This window comes from Arachis ipaensis, chromosome B04 (assembly GCF_000816755.2).
Source record: "Arachis ipaensis cultivar K30076 chromosome B04, Araip1.1, whole genome shotgun sequence".
NCBI lineage: Eukaryota > Viridiplantae > Streptophyta > Magnoliopsida > Fabales > Fabaceae > Arachis > Arachis ipaensis.
In genome coordinates this window covers 94,293,458-94,312,196 of record NC_029788.2, presented here as the reverse complement: position 1 = coordinate 94,312,196, position 18,739 = coordinate 94,293,458, and positions in this window count along the sequence as shown.

The window sequence follows — 18,739 nt, the reverse complement described above, 5'->3', positions numbered from 1 at the left end:
TAAACACTACCATTACCACACACAAATACTTCATTGTCATTATATATCAAAACAATCTACATGAGGTAGACTAAAAAATATATCCTTATATATCAAAACTATAGTAAATCTCGGAAAACATCATGGAAACTATATTTGAAAACCAGACACAGGCACCACTTCTACAATTCCTATTAATAATTTGTTATTTTTTGCCTATAAACACTTCAACAAGTAAAAAACACACTAAATCATAAAACAACAACAAATTAAAGAATCAGATTCCAAAATGAAAGAACATATAATAATATCTTATTGTTTGAAACAAGAGAAATGGTATGAATATCAGTTTCCGATACTCCATGAACATGCATATTCTCAAAACTGCCAAAAACTTCTTTTCTATTTATATGCCTTTTGGCTTACTCAAAATAAAATCACATCCTGGGTACTATCAATTCCACTCCCATGACTGGAAAGGTAAATTTTTTTTCTATTGTATTCACATACACAAATGTATATCAAGAGTTGATCGATCATATTCCTCAAGCATAATTTTATAGATTTTAATTTTAGTCCATGTTTTTATATTTGCAGTATTATTGCATGATTTTGAGAATCAATGTTGACTGCAATGCTTGCTGCCGAAAACTAAGGAGAATTATTCTAAGGATGAAAGGTAAAAGGATTGTACTAATTAAAGAGAAAATTGACATTAACAATAGGAAAACATGCATAAATAAAGGAAAAAAAAACCCCAATTCAAGCTGTGGGATGCACAAAAATTAGCAATGAAGAAAGGAAATTAACAATAAACAATGAAGAAAGGAAATTAACAATGAAGAAAGGAAATTTTTGATAAACAAAGCTGAGTAACAATCACTACTCACAAAAATTAGAACCTGGCAGTGGCAGAGCACGCAAAGAGAGAAGAAGAAAACAAGGGCAATCCAGCGAAGCTAGAAGGTGGAGGTCGCCTCAGGTGCGGTGTATGAGGCTGGCGGGGGTTCGGATTTTGAGACCGGCAGAGGCGCCCACATGCAGGAGGCAGAGCAGTTGTTCGCGATTGAAAGCTGTTACCTGAAGCGCAAGTCATGATAGTGGAGGTGGTCTGAGGTGCGGGATTGGAGGATGGAATGATGGATGTCTGAGACCAGAGGTTCGAAGGTCTGAGAGTGTGAGGGTTGTAGCGTCGAGCGCGAAGCACCAGCGGCGACCACAGATGGGAGGCAGAGCACGCAGAAGGAGCGCGAAGCACGAGCGGCGGAGCACGGAGTAGGAGGGGGGAGATCAAGAACGTAACTGACCTTGAAGCAAAAATTGAGGGTTCTGATAAAGAAAGTTGGATTTTTGACAAGGTAAACTAGATGTGATACATGGGAGAAGGCACTCAAAAACTAAAATCCCCTGAAACTAAAAGGCGGTTCTGAGTAAAGTTTTAATTTTTTGGCGCAAAATAAATTAGTGACTTTGAATAACTATATATAACAAATTTTAAAATTAAAATTATATCTAATTTTTACTAACAAATTAAACATGAATAAGATTACCACGAAAATATAATCAATAAGTTATGAAATATTGTTATCTAAAAGATAGATATTTAAAAAAATTATATTTAATATTAATTTTAAAATGTTTAAATTAAATTATATTTTTAAATTTTTGTTATATAATAATCTTTAAAGATAAATATTTAATAAAATCAAAATTTGAAATTAAATATCCCTTTTACATTAATAGATAAGATAGATAAGATAACTGCCTCGAATTATATAAAGGAAAGCCAGAGATTCTTCAGTTACGTTTTTCATTCCACACACATATACTTCATAAATCCATTTTTATTTGAGTATCGGAGTGTCCTTGCCAAGTACCCACCCCGCCATTCCAATCAGACAATCCAACAATTGTTTCGATTCACAAGTCCCTAATCTATCTTACAGCCCGTACCAGAGACTTTTAAATAAGTAATTTTTCTCTAGTTTCTTTATAGTGTTTATATAATTCTTGTATGCGTGACACAATTTATTTTTTCATATTTTTTAAAATCTTAACGGATAGAACACTTTTTAAATTTTAATAAAAAAATTGAAAAAAAAACTTTTAAGTGGTCAACATTTTTTTATTGTTTTAATCTTATATATAAAATAATACTATTTACTATCTAATTTTTGTATTTTCTATATTAAATAGAAATTTTAATTCCCTAACATTCTCCATTAAATTAATGTCAAATATAAAATTGTGTCTAAACAAAACTTTATCCCGATGATGAATTGATTCATATATACATAACGTATTAGTTATATCGTTTTCTTCTTCTCAGCATCACTTTATAGGTGTTTTATGTTTGTATTTGAAAATCTATATGTGATAAACATTATTTCAAAAAGATTAATGATTAATTTAACCAGTAAGTTTTTAGATTAAATTTAAAGGTTCATGGAAATTCCTACTTATTAAAACGATTTAATTATATGCATCTCGATGTTACGGTAATGCTAGTTATATTATTGTCATACAAAAAATTTTACTAACGTATTACTAAGATATATATTTTGCAAACAAAAGGAAACATATATGAAAGTTGTCATAGATCAAAATTATTATATGGTTTGGTTATAAATGCTATAAGAAATCAGAAGTCAAATTTTTTTGTGTATATATATACTAGCGGTTCAACAGTCATTGCAGTGTCTGTTCATCTACTTTTCTATTGAGTTAAAAATGTAACACCCTAACTACCAAAGCTCACGCTTCCGGCTGCGCAACTCTGATAGCTCGAGCATTACGACGACACTTATACTATTTATACTAAAATATGAGCCTGTTTAAATCTTTAAATCGCAATACCGCTCCCAAAAATACTTTCGTTCGATAACGTACATCCATAAATACCATACAACTTACAACAACTCATAAAGAGTACATCCATATATATACATAAATACATATATAAATAACTTTACAAGCATTAACCAATATAATTCCTATCCTTCTTACAGATTAAATCAAGATAAAGGCGAGGGTACAATAAACCATAACTAAAACAATACAGAGCATCACAACAACAATTAAATAAACTCTTCGTAACTTCTGCGCCCATATCCTGAAAGGGGAAAAATGTAGGGGGGGTGAGAACATCATCCTCGAAAGGGTTCTCAGTAGAGGGTTTTTGGGAATTACTGTAGTAGGATACATGAAGATAAACTGTACCAGTGATTAATAACCGTCTTATGCCTCTTTTTAAAAACAACGGTTTACAATAAAAGTAAAATCGGAAATCTTTTCTGAAAGAGGAACCATTAAGTTCTCAAAAACTCAAAAGCCTTTCAAAACGGTTTATCTATGCTGAAACAAAATAGCCTTTCATATTTTTCCAAATCGGAAACACACAAAACCGAAACCAACCATCGGTCCATCTCATTTCAACCACGGTCCTAGGCCCAAACAATCCAACCATCAACCAATCACCACAATCCAACAGAGTCCCAGTAGCAAACACAAATAGGAAGATGCAAGCTCAAGCAAACAGTTATTGCAAGTAGAACAATTAGCAATTAATCACATAGGCAAACCAAGTATAATATGCACACCCAAACAATGTCACATAAATGCATATGATGCATGCCTGTCCCTAGTGGCTGATGATATCATCTGTCGGTTATATAGCTAATCCGACACGTCCTGGTAGCTAACCATGGACAGAAACACCCATCGCGGAGCAAGTATGTTTGAGCTACAACCCAATTGCTACTACCCGCTCAACCCAGAGCCAGTGGAACAACCACTACTGCGGCTACTACCCAGGCGGGTGTTTAAAAGCTCAACCTGGAGCGAGTGGAATCACCACTACTACCGCTACTACCCAGGCGTCACAATCTCTGACCTGGAGCAAGTGGGACGAACCACAACCCCTGCTACTGCCCAGGCATTTCAAGCATATATTCATTCAGTCCCAACCATGGATCAACATCCATCTCAGCCATCCGGCTTAAATTCATAATTCATAGTCAACCATACGGCCCATAACTCATTCGGCAATCAGCCATAAATTAATATCATACACAGCCATTCCGGCTCACGGCTCAATCAAGAACCAGCCAATATTCATAATCATACACAGCCATTCCGGCTCACAACAAAACAACACTTCCACCATTCAACATCATCAAATTCATAAAACCGGCATTTAAACCATAAATCACTTTTCTCAAGCCAGTTCACTTTGAAATCAAATTTCAACTCTTTTTAGCCTTGGCTTTAAAGATCTTATTTCTCAAATCATCTCAGGCTCATAAGCCAAATTTACCCAAAGCGAGTTTCCTTTTTAAAACAAAGCCACTATCGGCATTCTATTTCCAAAACTTCCAAAACCATGGAAAGTTAAAGATTCATTTTGGGAACATTCAAAATCACCCATCCAATAATGAGATTTTATAACAAAACAATTCTCGACAGAGTCCCAAGTCTTTAGGGAAGGTCAACTTATATCAATTCCTTAAAATTCATTGAAACTCTTAAAATCATAGATTCTCGGTTCAAGTAAATAAAACTGAATTTACTATAAAACTGGCCATTCAAAATCACAAGTTCCAACCCGGTCCAAAAATCAACTCATTTGAAACGGAACCGGTTCATTTGAATCAAACCACTCTCAGGTTTCTTTTTGGAACCCATTTTTCTAACTCTTCCAAAATGCCTCAAACTTGATTACTCAAATACACAGCCATTCCGGCTCACAACAAAACAACACTTCCACCATTCAACATCATCAAATTCATAAAACCGGCATTTAAACCATAAATCACTTTTCTCAAGCCAGTTCACTTTGAAATCAAATTTCAACTTTTTTTAGCCTTGGCTTTAAAGATCTTATTTCTCAAATCATCTTAGGCTCATAAGCCAAATTTACTCAAAGCGAGTTCCCTTTTTAAAACAAAGCCACTATCGGCATTCTATTTCCAAAACTTCCAAAACCATGGAAAGTTAAAGATTCATTTTGGGAACATTCAAAATCACCCATCCAACAATGAGATTTTATAACAAAAGTTCCTCGGCAGAGTCCCAAGTCTTTAGGGAAGGTCAACTTATATCAATTCCTTAAAATTCATTGAAACTCTTAAAATCATAAATTCTCGGTTCAAGTAAATAAAACTGAATTTACTATAAAACCGGCCATTCAAAATCACAAGTTCCAATCCGGTCCAAAAATCAACTCATTTGAAACGGAACCGGTTCATTTGAATCAAATCACTCTCAGGTTTCTTTTTGGAACCCATTTTTCTAACTCTTCCAAAATGCCTCAAACTTGATTACTCAATCGAAAGTCTAGATTCCTTTAAAATCACTAAAAGCTCCTTTTTATATTAAAATCAATATTAGAGTATCATTATTTTCCTTCAGTGATTCAAACGGTACAAATAGTTCCTTTCTAAATAAGCCGAACTCAACGCATAAAGTTCATTAAATAAATTAAGCTTGAAAACATAAATATTCTCTTAATAAATCAAATAATACAATTTCTCAAATCCAATCTTTTTTAAAATAACTTTTTAAATAAGACTAGGATTTTGTAGAAATTTTTGCAGCACCTCCCCTAAAACTTGGACTTTTGCCACCCGGTTCGGGTCCCAACTAAACCGATTCTCATTCCTTTTTAACAGCCCAAAGCCAGAAATCAATTCAAAAGCAAGCTAAATCCAACAGTCGCCTCAGTGGCATATCTCAAGGAAACTATTTCAGAAATCAACTCAATATCAATCAATTTAACTCATTTCCAAAGCTTTAAAGAATCAGTTTAGCAACAAATCATTTATCAAAACCAAATCAGTGAAAGCAAACCAGGCTGAATTTCAAAGAGTATTCTATCTTTCACATCATCAAAACAATTGACTCAATTCAAACCAATCCTCAACGGATTAACTCAGATTTCAAATATTTAAAGAATCACCTTCAAAACATTACATTTCACAAAGCCGCACAACAACTCAGCCAAACTAACATCCATAAACATTCGAGTCAATCAAATAATACATAAGGCCGATACAATCACCAAATACACATTTTCTCACATCAGTATCCATATGTAACAATTCCAACATATAGAAATATAGTTTTTGGAAAGCGCCCCTACCTCAAAACGCAAATTCATAACCCAAACGCGTCACAGGAACCTCCTCTCTTAAACCGAAATCACCAATAACCGCAACCTCGGCTCCAAGCCACTCCCGCAGTAACCACAGCAACACTAATCGCGACATATAACAATAGAAACTCAATCTTATAGCAATTGATGCCGCAAAACCTTAGTGTATGAAGCCAAAATAGTAACTAGAGAGCTTTCAAATTGAAAATGCTTACCGAATGAAGAAGGAACAGCTAAACCGGAACAGTGGCGCTCTCTGAACCAATTTAACGGCAGCAGCCCGGCAGCCACCTCAAGCAGTAAGCAGTGACCGGACTCCGGCAATGGCGCCTGGAACCCACATACAGAGACGTTAAAGCTTCCAGAATCTTAAACGAATGAAGACCGAATTCAAAAACCCTTACCGGCAGAGTTTTTCGGCGACGGCAGCGGGGTTTTCCGGCGGCCAGGCACGGCGGCGCGACTCAACACAATTTTTCCTCCGTTTTTTATTCTCTTTCTATCTTCTCTTCAATCGCAGTTAGTTACCATCATATATTAGTTCATAATTATTACACTCAAAAGTGAATACTAATTTAAAAATAAAATTAAAAAAAATCTTATAACTCTTATGTGAATCATCTACAGTTCTACATTCCTATAAATGTAACGAATGAGTAAATTTAACTTTTTTTTATTATGAGTATTTTTTTTTATTATCTAATGGATACAAAGTCACATATTTTCATTTATGATAAAAGTTAAAAATTAAAATTAAATGATATTAGTACTTTTTGGTTTAATAAAATTAAAATAAAGTATAAAAATAAGGATAAAAACTAAAAAAAATAGATGGCTCTAGAGAAGGATAATGTTAAATTTTATGTCATTATGTATGAGAACAGTAATTTATTTTAAGGGCACTTTACTGTACAGATTGGAGTGATATGGAGAGAGAATATAATTCCTGTTATAGTTATTTTTTATTATTTTATTATTATTCAAATTGTGGGTCCTACCTTTATTAATCTCTCTTTCATAATTAAAGAAAAAATCTGTAAACTTACCTCTTTAACATATAATTCACCTATTAAATTTTTGTACTAAATAACAAAAAAGTTAAAGTGTCGGCCACTTTATTTAAACGCTTGTCAACATTATTATTAATTTATATAAAAAAATTATTGATTATGAAAATTATTATATACTTTATATGTAGATATGGAAATTTCAAATCATCGAAAGTGGATGTACAATAGAAATTTGCCAAACCGAGGAGGATTACGACAGGAATTTATCAATGGTGTTCGACAATTTATTGATACAGTTACAAAACAACCTCAATTTGTACTTGAAGACAGTCTACTTAGATGTCCTTGAAACAAACATAAAAATAAAGTTTTCTCAACTCCGGATGAAGTTTTACTAGATTTATATAAATATGGTTTCATGCCATGATACTGGTGTTGGGATTCACATGGAGAGAGTCCATTGCATTTGAATGTAGATCATGATAACCAAGAAGACACATGTTCTTCTCCGCATGTTAGTGTGCCAATATTTGAATCTATAGTGGTTGATGCTGCTGGACCAGAATTAATGAGTCAATTTGAAGAACACATGGAGGAGCCTCCGAATGCAGAAGCTAAAAAATTTTATGATTTATTACAGTCTGCTCAGCGCCCATTATTTGAGGGATGTGTTAGTCATTCAGAATTATCAATGGCAGTTAAAATGTTGAGTATAAAAGCTAAAGGAAATGTATCTTAACAAATCTTTGATGATTTCGTGAAAGCTATGAAAGAAGTGATGCCTAAGGATAACTTACTTGTCTCCAATTTTTATGAAGCAAAGAAGCTAGTATCGAAACTTGGCATGGAAAGCAATAAAATTGATTATTGCATTAATGGTTGTATGCTGTATTACAAGGAGGATGATATACCAAGAAAGGAATGTAAAGTTTGTCATTCTCCAAGGTACAAGATAGGTAAAAAGGGTAAATAAGTGCCTTTGAAATGAATGCACTATTTACCGCTTATACCTCGTTTAAGAAGACTTTATGCTTCAATGAACACAGCATCTCACATGCGATGGCATTTTGATCACGAGTTTAAAGGAGTTCTTGAGCATCCATCGAATTCAAAAGCATGGAAGTATTTTGATAGAAAACATCCACAATTTTCTCAAGAACCACGCAATGTCAGACTAGGATTATGTGCCGATGGATTCACCCCTTTTGGTCAATTTGGTAAACAATATTCATGTTGGCCAATAATTGTCACTCCGTATAACCTGCCTCCTTCTATGTGCATGAAAACTCCTTATATGTTTTTATCCATGATTATCCCTGGTCCTTGTAATCCCAAAACCAGGATTGATGTATACCTGCAGTCCTTGATTGATGAGCTAAAACTACTATGGAAAGATGGCGTTTTAACTTATGATATTCATTCCAAGTTAAATTTTGTAATGCGAGCTGCATTGTTGTGGACTATTAATGATTTTTCTGCATATAGAATATTGTCTGGATGGATGACAGCAGGCAGGCTAGCATGCCCATACTGTATGGAACAAACCAAGGCATTCCAATTAAAAAATGGGGGAAAGCCATCATGGTTTGACTGCCACAGACAATTCTTGCCAAATAATCACATGTTTAGAAGAAACAAGGATGCATTTTATAAGAATAGAATTGAGAGATCAGAACCTCCGCCAAGATTGACTGGAGAGCAAATATGGTATATAGTTTAGAATTATGATAAGATAAGTGATGTTGAGCAACTTGAGATAGAAAGACATGGAAGTACGCATAATTGGACCAAAAGAAGCATATTTTGGGATTTGCCTTATTGGCGTCATAATTTAATCTGTCATAACCTTGATGTAATGCATATTGAGAAGAATGTATTTGATAATATATTCAATACTGTCATGGACATCAAAGAGAAGACTAAAGATAATGCAAAGGCTAGAATGGATCTGTCATTATACTACAAGCGAAAAAGTTTAGAACTGCCAGAACAAAATGGAGGTAAAATTATAAAACCCAAAGCAAACTACACATTTATCCTCCAGTAAAAGAGGGCAATCTGTGAATGGGTGAAAGAGTTAAGGATGCCTGATGGGTATGTTTCAAATTTAGGGAGATGTGTTGACATGAAGGAGGGCAAGTTATATGGAATGAAAAGTCATGATTGTCATATATTTATGGAACGTTTACTGCCAATTGCTTTAAGTTCATTGCCAGAGCAGATATGGAAGCCAATAACAGAGTTAAGTCAATTCTTTCGAGATTTGTGCTCAACATCGTTACGAGAAGATGTTCTAAATAAGCTAGAAGAAAATATTCCAATTGTGCTATGCAAGCTAGAACGTATTTTTTCTCCTGGATTTTTTGACTCAGTGGAACATCTACCTATTCATTTGCCATTTGAAGCATTGCTTGGTGGTCCTGTGCAATATAGATGGATGTATCCTTTTGAAAGGTACCTTATTCACACCTCTATATTTACTCTCAAATTTCTTTTTACTATTTTATTAAGTCAACTATTTGTTATTTGATTTTTGTTATGAATTTTTTCATGATAGATTTCTCCACCATCTTAAGAAAAAGGTCCAGAACAAAGCACATGTTGAAGGATCTATCGTTGAATCATACCTAATTGAGGAGATTTCTCACTTTTGTGAGTACTATTTTAACCAAACTAGCATCGACTCAAAGCAAAATGATGAAGGTGATGATTCAATTGAGCAAATTTGTCTATTTTTAATTTGCCTGGTTGTTTGGCTGGTGAATGCAAAACTCGTTATTTAGATGACAAAGAATTCAGTGCAGTCATGAATCATATACTAATAAACTGTGATGAAATTAAGCCATATATTGAGTGAATATTTATCTTCCTATATATATTCTTAGTATTAATAATATTTTCTTATATTAATAATTTTAATTTATTTGAAATTCATGTACTATAGGATCTTTGTGGATTTCATACGCCAAGATCATATTACTTTAAGTGATGAACAAGTTGATCAATTTATTGAAGTGGACTTTGCAAAATAGTTTAAAAATTATGTAAGTCAACATGATATGATAGTCTTATTGTACACACAATTTTTGGTAGATGACATATTATATTCTAACTTATTGGTTCTTATTTAATACAGGTTCATGATCCTTTAAATAATGTGACAGATTCGAATATTCATTCCTTGGCATGGGGTCCTTTGAGAATTGTTAAATATTGGCCTATCTACAAAGTCAATGGCTTCAAGTTTCACACAAGATCTCACTCAAGTGGAAAGTCAACTCAGAATTATGGAATATGTGTCAAAGACACAGGTTATGGTGAATATGAAAATGATTTCTATGGCCAGCTTAATGAAATTATCCAAGTTGAGTATACTGGGCTACCACTAAAAAGAGTTATACTATTTAAATGTGAATGGTTTGATCCCACGATTGACAAAGGAACAAAGGTAAACAAAGAGTATGGAATCATACATATTCGAAAGAATTGACGATATGGTAAATATGATCCGTTTATCATTGCACATAAAGCAATTCAAGTATATTTTACACCTCATCTAATGAGCAACACCAAGGAAAAAGTAGAATGGTGGTTTGTATTCAAGACTAAAGCAAGAGGTGAGATTGAGATTGAAACAATGGAGGATTTTGCATATCAAGAAGATGGCACAAATCAATCTAACAATCATATCTCAAATGATATTGACATTATTGTTGATTTACTGGATACCAATAGTACAAGATATGAAGAATAAGAAGAAGAAGAAGAAGAAGAAGAAGAAGAAGAAGAAGAAGAAGAAGATGATGATGATGATGATGATGATGATGATGATGATGATGATGATGATGATGATGATGATGATGAGCCACTTGGGGATGAAGACGAAGATATGGATGAGGATGAGAACGAAGACGAGGACGACGACGAGAACAATGAGGATGAAGATCAAAATGAATAGTATGAAAAAGTCCACTAAGAAATGTATTTATTTGTATTTTTTTAAATTTTTAATATACTACAATCTTATGAAAAAGTATATGACTTTTTTATTTTACGTGATTTTTTTATTATATTTTATTTTTACTATTTTTTTAGAAGATTAGATATAATTTATTGAGAAAGTCTAGAAGTCAGCACTTTTATTAAAATTTGGCCAGCATTTAACCATTAAAGGAAAAATAAGTAATTGTCTACCATTAGATGTAATCTCACACCATTAAAAACACTACTGATGGCTAATTGATGGCTACAAATCACAAAATCTGCTGACCCCTAGCACTCTTCTAATTTATTTTTGAGATTTAGTGGGTTTTCAGGTGAATGCGTACCTATTTTAGGATTTATGTGGTTACAAACCTCACTGGGTGAGCACCAAATAACCAAAGCTTTAGATATTCGATATCTTGTTGTTGATTATTTCAGTTCATATAATTTAATACTTGGTTGTTCTTTTTTGAATAAATTTAATGTTATAGTATCTACAATTCATCTGTGTGTCTGATGCCTACGCATCTTTAGTTGTTTTTAGGTCTCTTTTTAATTAGTTTTCTTAGATTTGAATCAAAGTTCTTATGTTTTTAGTGAAGTTTTATGACTAATCATATGTTTAGAGTTGTTTTAGAATGATTGTGTTTTCAGGTCATATCTAAAGTAAATTAGGATAAAATTTATAAGAAAACACAAGTTCACTACTAGGGAAGCAACACGATTAAGGTTGGCACCAGGCTTGAAGAGACCAAGCCTAGTGCCCCTACTCCCAAGCCCAGTGCTCTTACACCAGTGCTAGCGCCCAGAATGGGCACCCAACTCCTGCACTCCGCGTGAAATTCCAACTCTCCATGACCCAAAATTTCTCAAAGCCTAGCACCAAGTCTCTAATTTACTCCTAGGAAGCTCTAAAATCAACCAAAGATTCAAAATTTAAATGATTAGATTATATTTGAATTTGAATAAGTTGTTATCTTAATCTTCGAAAGATAAGATTAGTTTTTGAATTTCAATTAGTTAGGAAGTTAGAATATAAATAAGTGAACAAGGTTCACAAATAGGAAAATCTACGAATCAAAGAACTCTTTAGATTTAGGTTATTTTCTTTTCTACCATAAGTAACTAAACCTCCTCTTACTAAAGGTTAGGAGCTCTATTTGATTTTATGGATTAGTAATGTAAGTGTTTTCTTTATTTTGATTTATGCTTTTCTACCTTTTTAAGATTGATTCTCGTTCTTCATCTTTAATAATTAGAACTATTGGAAAATATTCTAATTTTGTCTTGGATTTTTTTATTACTTTAAAAAATTTAATATTGGAATTAGCTTGAAAACTTATCTCGTAATCTTCAATTATCTAGAACTAGTCTTTGAATACGTGACATTTAATTCAGCTAGGGATAACTTTTGAATATTATGTGAATTTAAATTGAAACTGTGCTTAACCTCTTTTCTTAATTAGTTTACCAAAGAATTGGTGATTAATTAAGTTAAGAGAAATTAAATTATCAAAGAATCGGAATTTGGCTATAAATGAGTTGCTGTGAAAAGATTTTTGCATGAGTCAAAGTAGGAAAACACAAGTATACTTTTTTTAAGAGTTAAACATCTCCGAAGCCTTTAACATCTCATTCGTTGATTACTTTCCAAAGTCCATAAGCTTTCTTTCGTTCAACTTTAACAATCTTCTTCACTGTTCTTTGCTTCTTGTAAGATTCGGAAAAAATATTAATTGAATAAACAAATAAGTAATAAATTAAATGTGAGCTATAAGGGTTGAAAAACTTAATTATAATTTGGAGAAATTCCGGTGAGAATTTAACTTAGAAAATAAAGTTTGAGAGCAAAAATATAATTAATTGCGGAAGAACGCGTATCGACGTTAAAATTTACTGTACAGGTTTAAATCTGTCCAGCACTGTAAGTGAGGAAAATTAAAACTGTGAAAATGACAAAAAATATTTAGAACATAAACTCGAGTACTTATTTTAAAGGTTTGGCCAAAAATTGGGCCAAACACGCCAAAAATCGAATTGGGCCTTGATAAACCACTATTTCATGGTTTATATTGTGTTTAATTGTGTGGTTTTATCATGATCTTTGCCCACTTATTCATTAAATAAGCATGCATTTATATTTCCTTCCTAAAGATGTTTTATGGTTGAAAACTTGCTTCCTAGAGACTTTTAATTATGTATTTTATTTTTCCTTTATTCCATTCGATGCCGTGATCTGTGTGTTAAGTGTTTCAGGCTTTATAGGGCATGAATGAGTTGGAGATTATAAGGGAAGCCTGCAAAAATGGAAGGAACACAAGAAATTGAGGAGATGACCAGCGAGAGGCGACGCGGTCGCATGGATGACGCGACCGCGCGGAAAAGAGCAATTTGCATCGATGCGGCCGCATGGATGATGCGACCGCGCGGATGGAACAGCACGAGTGACACAGCCGCATGGACGACGCGTTCGCATGGCAAAGCAGAAACGCGAATGACGCGTCCGCATGAGCGACGCGATCGCGTGACGTGCGCGACCTGCATAATTTGCAGATTCGCTGGGGGCGATTTCGGGCCCTATTTTGACCCAGTTTTCGGCCCGGAACAGCAGACTAGAGCCAGAGAACATGCAGAAACCAAAGACAACATTCATTCTACACAGTTTTAGTTTTAGATCTAGTTTTGCTCCTCCCCTAGGTTTTCTCTCTACACATTCATAGTTTTTAGGATTATTATTTTACATTCATAGTTTGGGATATTGAGAAGAGTTATTACCTCATCAAGACTTCCTCATTCTAGTTCGTTTTCTTTACTTGGTCTTACTCTCCCATGTTCTTTGCTTTGTTTAATTTTACCATTGGAATATTTTTAGGCTTATTTAATACAAGGATCACTTTTATTTTTAATTGACTATTTTAAATTTTATTTACAATGTCTTTCTTTAATTCCTTTTCATATGCTATGAATTTTACCTTTACAATGAGTGAGTAGTTCCCTAACTTGATGGGGAATTGATTGAAAGGAACCTTTGAGTTGAAAGGCTTGAAAGAAAAATTGTAATTGGATTTATGGTTGGATTGCCTCCTAATCACTAACACCAATCCCTTTTAATTAAGTGGATTGCAACTTGTGAACGGACGTAGCATTCCAACTTGTTTGACTTTCCTTCACCTAGTGGAGGATAACTAAACAGGATAACCTTTAATTGTCAATTAATCCTGAGAGCATTCCAACAATAATAGGGATTCCAACTAATCAATTCCCAGTCAAGGCTTTTATTTACATTATTCAAATTCACCAATTTAATTTCCTGTTTGCCCAATTCAAACCTTTTTGAAAACCTCTGATTAATAAAATAGCACACTTTTCTGCAACTCGTTGGGAGACGACCTGGGATTTATACTCCCAGTATTTTAAATTCAATTTTTTGTGACACCTTTCTAAATTAATAGGCGGATCTCTGGCAAATTAAGAACTATACTTGCAACGTATATATTTTAATAATTTTAATTCGCTAATTTCTGCCCGCATCAATTTTTGGCGCCGTTGCTGGGGAGTTGCAATAGAGTGCTAAAGTTATTAATTAGAATTTATTTATTTGTATTTTATTATATTTTGCTACTATGATCTGCATGTTTCTTTCGTCAAATGACGCGTTCACTTCCTGATCCGCGCTTGCTAATATTCGATCCTGAAATTGAAAGGACTATTTCAGGCCTCACTTGGGCCCAAAGCCCAAACCCACATACTAACACCCCCCTCACACTCAATAATTCAGCCACTTTGCCCATGAGAGAGAGGGAGAGAGCAATGAAAGAGAAGAGAGGAAGAAAAGATGCCCTAGTGCACTATTCACTATACACACTCAAATGCACATAACTTCCAAACTATAGCTCCGATTGATGACCCGTTTGTGCTACGCGTTCATCTCGGCTTTCCTCTTTGATTTCATTTTGCCATTGTGTGGTAAGAAACTTTAAAATCCTTGTCCCATTTTTTATTTCTCTTTAATTTTGTATTTTGGGTTAAGGTGTTGAGAAGATTTTAATTTTTGATGTTTAGGGGAGGTTCCATCTTGAGTTCTAAAAGAGTTTCAACCCAAGGTTACGTGAGTCAAGATAAAAAAAATATGAATCCCCAAATTTTTTCCATTATATGCGAAAAATCTAGACTTTAACTTTGAGAAATTGATGTGATTAGATGAATTAGAAATTGTTTGGCTTGAATTTGGCGTGGAGCGGAATTACTTGGCGTGGGATCATTATAGAATTGAGTTGAGGATCACATTGGTGAGATTTTGGTTTGACTTGGACTGGTTGGAGTTGAAATTTCCAGAGAGAGGTTTTTCTGAGGTTGAAATTGCCGTCAAAGAGGTACGAGTTTTGGTTTCGAGTAGGCATTATATAAGATTATGTGAAAACTTAGGTTAATTGCCTCTAAGATAGCATTGGATGTTGGATTGTTGTGAATGGTAATTGCTTAATGTAAATGCTTGTATGAAATGATGTGAAGTGCTATGACTTTGTGATTTGCATTGTTAATGAGAGATTTGCAGGCAGCCTGTTCTACTGTCAGGCGTGATGGTACAGATGAAACTTCAATTCTGATGAAAGCTTTCCCATTTTCTCTTGAGGAAAAAGCAAGAGAGTGGTACTACACTCAACCCCTAGCAAATGTATCCAACTGAGATACGCTCAGAAAAGAGTTTTTGGAGAAATTCTTTCCATCTAAAGTTACTGATAAACTAAGGAAAGACATTTCCACGATTGTTCAAGATGAAAACGAGACTCTCTTTGAATACTGGGAGTGCTTCAATAATCTTCTGGAAGCATGCCCCCACCACATGATTGACAAGATAGTGTTACTGATGCGTGAGCATCTTGTCTATCTTTTCCTAGTGAATTTGCATCTAATTTATTGAGTTTAATTAAGAATTAATTATATTTTAGCCACTATGGATGCTATTTTGAGTTTTGTACAATACTGTTTATTTTAGGTAGCATTTGGCGGAATTTGATGGAGTTTCTGCAGAGAAAGAGAAGAAGGCAAGGAGATGGCCAGCGAATACCGACGCAGACGCATGGCTCACGCGACTGCGCGAAATGGAGGAAATCGCAATGACGCGATCGCGTGGGCTGGAATCTGCACAAATGATGCGAACGCGTGGACGACGCGGACGCGTCACATGCGCCACGTGCAGAAAATGTAGAAAAATGCTGGGGGCGATTTCTGGGCTGTTTTGGCCCAGTTCTTAGCCCAGAAATCACAGATTAGAAGCTGCATAATGGACAAATCAAGTGGTCCCACCCATCAGCTGAAGACTTGTTAATTAATTCAAATTTAAATTCAAATCTTATTTTAGAAAAAGATATTATTTTAATTTTAATTTTTAGATATTTGATTATTAGGATTAGTTATAAAAGGAATCCCAATAGGGTGGTTCTAGGACAACATATTCCACAACATTATTCCATACAAATTTATTTATTTTATTTTTATTTTAATTTTTTTCTGTTTATTTTTATTTTTAAAATTTTCGAATTTTTATTTATTTACTTAGCATTTTTATTTTATTATTTTACACAGGTTACCTCACAGGGACTTCTCTGCACTCTGACGTAAAGAGTCCCATTTTTTCTTGTTTTCTGCTTGTGTATGCGCATGAATAGAGACAAAGAACATCTCTTAGACTTTGACCCTGAACCTGAAAGAACTTTCAGGTGACGTCTACAACAAGCAAGACTTTGCAAGGCTGCAGAATCCACTATGGCAAATAATAATGCTAATGCCAATGTGGTAAATCCGAATGGGGATGATCAGCAGAGAAGAGTGCTTGGCTCTTATTCTGCCCCTACTGCAGATCTCTATGGAAAAAGCATTGTGGTGTCTCCTATAACTGCAAACAACTTTGAGTTGAAGCCACAATTGGTCACTCTGGTGCAACAAAACTGCCAGTATCATGGACTTCCTCATAAAGATCCAAATCAATTTATTTCTGATTTTCTGCAGATATGTGATACTGTGAAGACAAATGGAGTAAACCCAGAGGTGTACAAACTCATGCTTTTCCCATTTGCTCTGAGGGATAAAGCAAAGCTATGGTTAGATTCCCAACCAAAAGAGAGTTTGAATACTTGAGAAAAGGTTGTTACAGAGTTTCTCACTAAATTTTTCCCACCAAAGAAGCTGACTAAGCTTAGGTTGGAGGTTCAGACCTTCAAGCAGAAGGACGGTGAAACTCTTTATGAAGCTTGGGAGAGATACAAGCTACTGACTAGGCAATGCCCTCCTGACATGTTCTCCAAGTGGACCCAACTGGATATCTTTTATGAAGGCTTAGGAGAGATGTCAAAGATGAGCCTAGACACTTCTACAGACGGTTCATTGCACAAGAAGAAGACACCAGAGGAGACTATTGAGCTGATTGAATTGGTTGCAAGCAACCAATATTTATACACATCTAACAGGAATCATGTGAACTCTGAGGCTGCTCAGAAGAGAGGCGTGTTGGAAGTAGAAGCTGTTAATGCTCTTCTTGCTCAGAACAAGCTTATGTCTCAGCAGATAAATCTACTTACTCAACAGATGGGTGGCATGCAAGTCTCAGCTATCAACACTCAAAATCCACCCCAAGATACCTCCTATGACATGACAGGTAACTTTATGCAAAATGATAATTATGATTATGCTCAACCCTCTTCTGAACAGGTGAATTACATGGGGAGTGGTCCTAGAAATCCCAACAGTGATCCATATTCTAAGACATACAATCAGGGATGGAGGAATCACCCAAATTTTGGGTGGAGAGATCAACCTCAGAGACCTCAGAACTTCAACAATAGTTCTCAGGGTGGTTTTCAACAGAACAACCATAATAACTGCCAATTTCAGTCTCAGCAACAACAACCACCTCAGCAGGCAAATTATAAATCCCAAGAAGATCCTAAATGGGAGATGATAATGAGTTTCATACAAGAAACCAGAGCCTCCATTAGAAACTTGGAGGTGCAAATGGGTCAAATGAGCAAGCAATTACCTGAAAGGTCTTCAAATACATTCCCTGGTGATACAGTAGTGAACCCAAGAGAAGATTGCAAGGCCATTCAATTGAGAAGTGGTAAGGTAGCTAGTTCTGAGACTAAGGTCAATGAAGATCTAGTTGAAAAGGAAGCTCTAGAGGAGAAGAAAGAAGAAGTAGAGCACGCCCCTCCTAAACATGCAGACAACCCATTTCCTAACTCTCTTGACACTTATCCCACCTTGCCAAAGGCCCCTGAATACAAGCCAAAAATGCCATATCCTCAGAGGCTTCAGAAGGCGTCCAAAGAAAAGCAATTCTTTAAATTTTTAAATGTCTTAAAGAATAAATGTTTTTGAAGCCCTCAAACACCCCAATGATTCTGAGGGGTGTATGAAAATAGATGTTATTGAACCACTTGTTCAAGAAATACTGGAAACGGAGGTACTTGATGATGTTCTAGATCCTATTTCTGAGTGTGAATTAGTTGAAGTTGATGATTCACCACCCCAAAAGGAGCTGATGAACACGCCAATTAAGGAGGAGGAAGCCCCCAAGCTTGAGCTCAAACCCTTACCCCCTTCTCTGAAATATGTG